Raw genomic sequence first — 9,067 nt, forward strand, 5'->3', positions numbered from 1 at the left:
AGTACTTGGACTCGGTCCTGTTATATTTTCTGGTCCTTTGAGATCATCGAGCTCATTCAATGTACCCGCCCGCTTTGCTCAGTAGGGAGAGCGTTGGTCTACGGATCGCGAGGTCGTAAGTTCGATCCCCGGGCGGGGCGTATGTTCTCCGTGACGATTTGATAAAAGACATTGTGTCTGACATCATTCGTCCTCCACATCAAGTAAAATGTGGGAAAGTTGGCAGTTACTTGCGGAGAACAGGTTTGTACTGGTACAGAATCCAGGAACACTGGTTAGGTTAACTGCCCGCCGTTACATGACTGAAATACTGTTGAAAAATGGCGTTAAACCCAAAACAAACAAACAAACTGTCCGATGGACACTAGTATCCGCTTCAGCCGGGGTCTAGAGACGTGAGGGGTGTGGCACATTTCATTACCTCTTACGAACAGACTCTCCTTTTTTTGTGCATGGTTACAATCTATGATTCCAAAGGTTTAAAATTTAATCATACAATGAATACAATTATCGATTTATTTGATGTTAAAGGACCACCACAACCATAATGACCTACTTTTAAATCTCATATTATCTCCGGTAATACCGATATACATGTAATACAGCTATATTTCAAGATGAAAGGTTGACACTTTAGGCTACACCTGAACTAATGTGTTAACACAAATTCATTTGTCAATCTCTTTTTAGTATAGGTTTCGAAACACAGAAAACTAACTATCTTACGTAATATAAACAAAGTGTGGCCTTAACTCAAGCTAATACAACAAATACAGTAACTGCTCATCCAAGGAGAGAGTTTCAAATAAGCTTACAGCTTCTTACTCAATCCTGTATGCCTTTTTGATATATGTGCATGTTGTAAATGAATTTTCAAATACTGTGCATAATGCCACACTCATTCATAAATGTTTAGACATAAAACACATTGTCACAAAAGAATACAGCTATGCTGTGGCGCATCATTAAGCCAAACCTCCAGCAAAATGTTAATCAAACATTAGGTTACCTTAGTGGAATAGGTACGTCAGTGTGCTTCCACTGCCAGATTAACTGTTAAACTAGTAAGCTTTTTGTAAATGCCAGTCAGCAGCACATATGTTATGCTCAACATAAATGAGACTGACTGAAAGATCTGTGAAGTAAATTATACTGGAATACCATCAAACAGTTACACAAAATAGGAACGAATTTCATTTAGAAAGAGTCTCTTTGGGATTGGGATATATATATTGAAATAGCTGGTTCTCAGATTGGCAATGTAATTGCAATTTAGTCAATTTTATTGTTTTATTAAAATTGCCCTATTACTGGGAAACTTTTTCTGCATTTACATTCAAATAAGTCTCGTTTTGTTTCAGATCACGTCAAAAAAGTCTTCTAGAGGACTTGTTACACGTAATAGGAAGTCACTTCTCAGTGTTAAATGCCAAGTAGTCCAAAATGTAGTTCAATGTTGCTGAAAAATATGGTATTATGAGGCATATAGGGATGCGGCAGTTTTATTTTGTTATTGAAAAAAGATCTGGACTACTTTTTATACGTCCGTTTTGAAAAACAACGGACGTTTTATGTGATTGCGCGTGCGTCTCTGTCCGTCTATCCGTCCGCCAGTCATAATTCGTGTCCGGTATTGCATACCTTTATAACCATTCAAGGTATTGACTTTAAACTTGGCATATAGGTAGATGTCACTGAGATGGTTTCTGGCCCTTTAGTATCCTGCAGAGCACTTGAACCGGCTCTGTAGGTAAATTGAGCTAAAAGGTCAAAACTGTCCATCATATTTTGTGTCTGGAGCATAAAACTCAATCTTTTTTCATCTGTTGTACTTTGCATATGATTAAAATTTACATGTTGTTGGTTTTTTAAGAATCCCGTCTGCAATATTTTTCCGTTACAGTTTCATTTAATTAAGACACCTTTTGCTATCTCAAACTACATGAAGGACTATGAAGTTTTGTTTTACGTCACGTCATCCCTTCTAAGAAGAGATATATTAGTTTGCTCATTGCACGTCGGTCTGTTGTTCCGTCTGTCTGTCGCACGGTAGATAATTTGGTGTCTAACGAATGACTTAAGATTGAACCTAGAGTGCTCAGACATCAAAGGAGAAAATATTAACCTTGTTGTGTGGACAGACCGTAGACTAAAGGTTAAGGTCACATTGACCTTGAGTCTATAAAAAGCTTTTCACTCAATATGAAATGAACCATTCGGGATACAGCTGTCAAATTTTACAGATTGTGCTGAGAAGGCATCCATTGATGTTTTGGCGGAAAGAAGGTAAAGATCAACGAATTATCTTAGTATCTAAAGAAGCACTGGCCATCGTCAGACTTCATCTGAGCTTTTGGACGATAACGACACTGGCTTACTCTGTATTAGTCTCGGAATTCGTACCTTGGTGGTGACAGGTTCCACATTTTTCAAAGTATAAAAGTAAATAAAATTGACGACCGAAAGCTAATGAATTTATTATTGAGGCAATGAGAACAGTAGTGCTTTGTTTTGAAGTAGAGAATTACTAAAAATCAATGCCTCCTGCAGATAGACCGGGACTCAAACCCGGAGCGCAGGAATATTGTCCCGACGCTCTACCGACAGAGCCACTAAAGTAATGAAGACACAAAATGTTTTAATTAACCGTGCACCCGCAACGAAGTAAAATGTAAATAATGGATTTTATCAGTTTATATCTAGGTATAAACAAATTACAGTCGATCTTAGTCAAACTTCTACTTGATACAGTCGATCTTAGTCAAACTTCTACTTGATAGCGATTGCTTCCTGGACATGATGACATGCAAACAGAGATATTTAGTTTGTATTTATAATTTTCTTTCGATTGAAATCCTCTCGGAAATTGTAAAATGTTTACACAAAGTTCGCTGTCTTCACTGTTCACCTGCTGCTAAAATGGGAAACCTAACTTATTCGGTGTAAATTATATTTCATTGCTACTGCCAATTAGTACATGTATGTTCATACTTCACAATGGTCGAAACTACGCACTTTGTGTTAAAATATAATAAATGTGTATATATTTAAAAAAAACTATGGACATTTGAAGGCATTAAAAAACTTCATATCTACGAAAAAACACAACCTCAGTGTATAAAATGAAGCTTTTATAATCACATGGGTGGGGATGTTTAAATACCTACACGATACAGCTTATTATTCAGAAAGTCCATCCACTTCAGCAATTGTAAATACTGCTGTTATCAATTTTTGAGGGTGAAGCGAGTCGACAGTTGTGCCTAAATTAACTGATGTCTCAATTTAAGGCTTTGAAAATTGTCTTCTCGCCGGAAAGCATGGCCAACATTCCAATACATTGACTAGTAGTATCGGCAAAAGTCGTTTTCCCTTCCCTTGATTATACACGATCAACCGACCCGACAACTTTTACCGATAAACAGTTTACTATAGATTTGTATAGGGATCGGTTGTCAGGATTTTAAAGGCTAAAAAATACTTTCTAACAAAATGACAGTATTGTATCACCCCGTGAAGTATTTTTGATTGTCTGTAAAATTGGATAATGACAAATTGTTTCCATTCTTATTTGAAAAAGAAGTAATTCGCAATCTTGTGAACGCGTTTCATATGCATTTTTGTACATTCAATGACGGTACATGGCAAGGTGAATCAATGTGTTGCATCCGTTCGAGCGTTTATTTATCTATTTATAATGATTCAGCAAGGACATATTGTTTTATATTGAGGACAATAACTATTTCAAATACTGTTAAAAGATCAATTGCAAATTTAAATATTTTACATGCAGTACAATACATCTATAGTTATAAGTCATTGTAACATTTATCAATTTTACAAAATACCGTTCCGGGTCTAGTTTGTACACAATAGTGCCTATATAACAACTATTGTTTTGATATATCTGAAAAAGAAGTAATTATAATTGAAAGCATGTTCAGTTTAAAATTTGAGAACTCCGTTAACTATAATGGTAAATATTTGCCTATAAGTATATCTACTATATCTTTTGGTGTGAACAGATACATCTTTTAAATACATGTAACAGAACAATAAAGCGTACAATGACAATTCCCTCACCTCACATCACACTTAACGTTTTATTGTGTAATGCAGTATGGTTAAACATGATGAATTATGTTGACATTCAGGTATATATGGAATGAACATTTTGATAAACGAGAGTGATGCCAACATTGCATTGCAAAGCATACAATGACAATTTCCTCACATCACACTTACATGTTTTATTGGTTAAAGATGATGACGAATAAAATTGGCATTCAGATATATCTTGATAAACGAGAGTGATGTCAACATTGCATTGCAAAGCATACAATGACAATTCCCTCACATCACACTTACACTTTTTATTGTGCAAAGCAGTATGATTAAACGTAATGAATTATATGGAATGAACATTTTGATAAACGAGAGTGATGCATATGTCCCCTGAAAATTAGTAATAGAATAATATCTTAACGTCCAAAATGGAGCATAACTACAAATATCGCACATGAAACGTACATGATAGTCCCAACAATATCCTCATGTCCACCAAATGATAATTTTTACCAAGCTTCATATGAATTTGATGAATACTGTAGAAGGGTTACGTACACATGGACATAGTGTTATTGATGGACGGAGACGGTTCAAATACTTAATGCCTCTCGGGTATTTGACACTGGTGACATAGACATATAATAATGAAATAATGTTCATTTTATCAACATAGATTACTATTTTTATGTTGGTTGAAATCTCGATTACATAGCCCGATTTTTTTTTCATTTGAATATTTTTATTTCAGGAAGAATACAGTAATTCGTGTTATTTACTTATTATCATTGAAAAAAGTTAATTACACAGTTTATCTTCACCAAAGATAACATCATATATCTCAACTACCTAATATGCTGTTTTGTTAATTTTATTACTTTCGTTATGTAAACTTTATTATGAAAAGCTAAAATGCATCAGCGAGTATGATGTAAATGTGATTCGTCACGTGGATTATCATATGATACATGTAGCTTGACACTTTTTAACATATCCAGGTCTCATCTCCTGCCAAGGCGAGCCTGCCATGTTAAATTTACGTAAACAGTTATCTCTGATACTACAGACTTTCAATATGAAATATGCAGTTCACTGAGTATCTGCCTTGGAGGTTTTTCTAAAGAACAACGTACTTTATTGTACACCCTGATTTTTGTTCGTTTTTCATAGCTACATGTACAAATGGACTTTGCATATTGTCTATGACTTCTCTGAAACGATACGATAGCTTTTAATAAAACTAAAGGATTAAAAAGTAGTAATTTATTTATAAAATCTGTAAAACACGACTTTTTTGCGTGTTAAACTTTTACGGGAGTGCGACTGTCATTATTTTTAGAATGGTCCTCGCAGGATTAACAAGCCGCTACTATTCCGTCTATCAGTTCGTTTCGTCCAAACCGGGACACAGCGGTTACGTGAGCAGCAAGAAAAGAATTCGCGCCGGTTTTAGTATAAAAGAACTCTTCGGCGTACGCAGCCATGTGAGCTATTAGTAATTCGTAACAAATTTCTAATTTGTTATAATTTTCTATTGTGGCCTGCTCCAAATATTTCAGCGTTAATCTACTTGAGGTATGTTTCTACCTTTACGGATTTTAATCACAACTTTATGAATGTTTACGAAAATACATAATTTGCGGCTTAGGCTATCTCGGAAGAACAGCGAACGCCGTATAGACCCGGGCACTGCCGTAAAGCCAGACGACTGTCTACATTTAACCGGTTGCCGGCGACAAAACGGCGTACAAACGCATTGGCCTTTGCGCCCGAGAGGGCACTTCTCAAGTCGAATACACGCAATCAATGTATCTAATGTTTGTAGCTAATCAATTCCTATGTTAACATCATGGGTCAATCATTCCGCTGACATAGAAATTTGAACTTATTGAAAAATAAAAGGTAAGGAGCATAGAGCAACCAAAACACAACCATATAGCCAAGCATCGCAAAGTAGGCCCTTAATAAAAAGAAGCTGTAACGAAAATATATTGTAGCCGGGTTGCTTCAATATGTATATTTTAATTATATATACAGAAAAGAAGAGCTGGGGCGATGGGGGTTAAAGAGTAGATAAAAGAGTAGGGTGTTGTAGAAAGGTGGAAAATAAATAGGATGATGCATGTTCTTAAGGACGCTTATTACAGTTTCGTATTTTTTTTTTTAATAATAGATTTTGATGAAATGTTCTGTATTACAAGATCATGTTATGATGTATTGAAAAATGAAATAAAAATACTAGATCACCAGCTTTGTTTCAATTTTATTTGCCTCTAGATATGATGCTATTTTAAACACTTTTCAAAATTTTTATACTTCTAAAATATATATCAGTAAAGTACAATGACCGGCATAAATTTGATGTCTTAGCATTTTTATAACGGAAAACAATATATTTATTTGAAACATGCTCAGAGAAATCAAAAGAAAATTATTTTGTAAAAAAAAAAAAGGAATACTTGTTGAGCAGCCCCAACGGGTTTTTTTGCATATTTTTTGCAATTTTAAATTGGTATTTCTGTTATTTTATCGAGTTTTACATAACAGAATTAAATAAAACTCTGCACATACATTTGGCCAGGTCTCCCTAATCTGAAACAAAAAGAAAATTGATAGGTCACCATATTAGATTTGACTTAAATCAAATTACAACGAGGCGGGGTGTGGCGGGCATTTATACAACGCAGGTTGGTAGGAAATACGTCATCAATTTTTATTTCAAACAAGGGCATATATTCAGCCAAACTCTTGACAGTATTCTGTATTTGTCCACAGCTTAAGACAAAGACATTTAACAAGAGGATCAAATGACCCAAGATCGCTCACCTCAGGAACATTTGGAATAATCTCGCTGAAAGTATAACTGTAGAAACTTTTTTTCTGTATTTCTGTAGAAAGAAATCATTTCGGCTGCCGCATCCTTTACCTTTAATATATTGATCTTAAAAGCAATAGGTGTTATCCACTTCATTTAGCCATTCATCTCACTAGGTTTGAAGAGTACAGGTTAAAGGCTTCTAGACAAATGCTACGGAAACTCTTTCAGTGTTTTAGCAAATGACTTATATCTGATATGAAAATACTTCAGAAACACGTAAAAATCAGCTTAGTAAGAAATCTGCCGTTTGATAATTTGATATAGATATACCAAATTATCAAACGGCAGATTTCTTAATAAGCTGATTTTACGTGTTTCTGAAGTATTTTGATATCATAGAATGATGTAAGTTTCCGCCTTTCTCCGAACAAAACCCATAGTTTAGGAATACGGATGTACGGTATGGGTACGGTACGGGATTAGAAACGGCTGTGACTAAAAACAAGAGCTGGTACGCCTGTGATATAGTACAGATTCCGGTATAGTACCCGATTAACTAAATTTGAACGAAAATATCTTAAATGTATATATTTTGTAACCATAGTGATTCTAACCCTAACCTTTAGTCAGTATATTATGCATATTTTACACAAAATTGCGTAATTTTTCCGTGCGCGGCTAATTGACAGTCATCCCGGGCATGCGCAGAACGGCTGCACAAGCTCTTGTCATGAGAAACATCAATTAGAAACAACCAAACTGGCACGGTGTTGGGGTAAATATCGGCCCGTCCGGAAAAATTGTAGCGAGCGACTTTAAAGGGCAATAACTCTAAAGTTACTAAAGAGATCCTGACGAAATTGTGTGTGCATTACAACATTATGGTGATCTTAATTCAAGTTTCATAGTTCTAGGTAAAATATATCACAAGTAATGAAGCAGAAAATGCTACATTTATAGTACCATGTACAGTTAACACTAGAAACTTCTAGGGCAATCTTACTGAAACTTGACGGGCCGCATAACCATATAGTGTTGAACATGTATATAAAGTTTTATTTGAATACTCCCAACCACTTCCTAGATATGGCTCCGGACGGACGGAAAAGCAGACGGACGGACGGACAACGCCAAAACTATATTCCTCCGCCTTCGGTGGCGGGTAATTACGACGGGAGTTTTCATGTAGCATACGTTTCAACAGGTAGCGTATGCATTGCTAATGTCTTTGTTTATATCCATTTTTCAATGCTTAAATGTGTCTTTTTAATAATATTTGAAATACTTTTGTATGTTGTAAGATATAGCTTTAGCAAATAATATAGTTACGCTTACCTACTGTAAGATCAAAAGATTTCGAGATGAGTTTATTTTAAATGTATTCATTGAATGCACTCACTGAAAAAGTATTTATTATTTCTTTGATTTTCTAAAACCTTTCGAAAAATATAATTTATTATGATCTTACTGCTCGAAGGTACATAAATATAGTTCATTTGAAACGGTGTGAGATGTAGGGTTGTATCATTTTCTGTATATGATATAACATGATCAGCCATCTGCAGCATTACCGTTAGCTTCTGTTGAAATGTAAGAGTCTACCAGTAGTGTATGTTCTTATTTACTCTTAAAATGTTTTCAAGTTGAATTTTAAGCTACATGTTTATGTTCGTCAATCGAACAAACAAAGACTAATAATATCGGTGTTGCATCTCATTTACATATGAGCCGTGCCATGGGAAAACCAACATAGTGGGTTTGCGACCAGCATGGATCCAGACAAGCCTGCGCATCCGCGCAGTCTGGTCAGGATCCATGCTGTTCGCTTTTAAAGCCTATTGGAATTGGAGAAACTATTAGCGAACAGCATGGATCCTGACCAGACTGCGCGGATGCGCAGGCTGGTCTGGATCCATGCTGGTCGCATACCCACTATGTTGGTTTTCCCATGGCACGGCTCATATAAATTAAATAAGAGACTTTACTTGCTGGAGTCACAGAGATACAGTAAAGCCAAGTGTTCAAACACTATAAGTTACTATCCGCGGGGAATGATAAAAGTAGATAAATGTCTTTAATTTGTCAATTTGTCACAGTGTTCTGGCAGTAGATTATATGTCATTACGCTTGGATCCATTTTATATACTAGTCCATATCTTTTTTAGAAAAACAATAATCAAGACA

This window comes from Mercenaria mercenaria, chromosome 16, assembly GCF_021730395.1.
Source record: "Mercenaria mercenaria strain notata chromosome 16, MADL_Memer_1, whole genome shotgun sequence".
Classification (NCBI taxonomy): domain Eukaryota; kingdom Metazoa; phylum Mollusca; class Bivalvia; order Venerida; family Veneridae; genus Mercenaria; species Mercenaria mercenaria.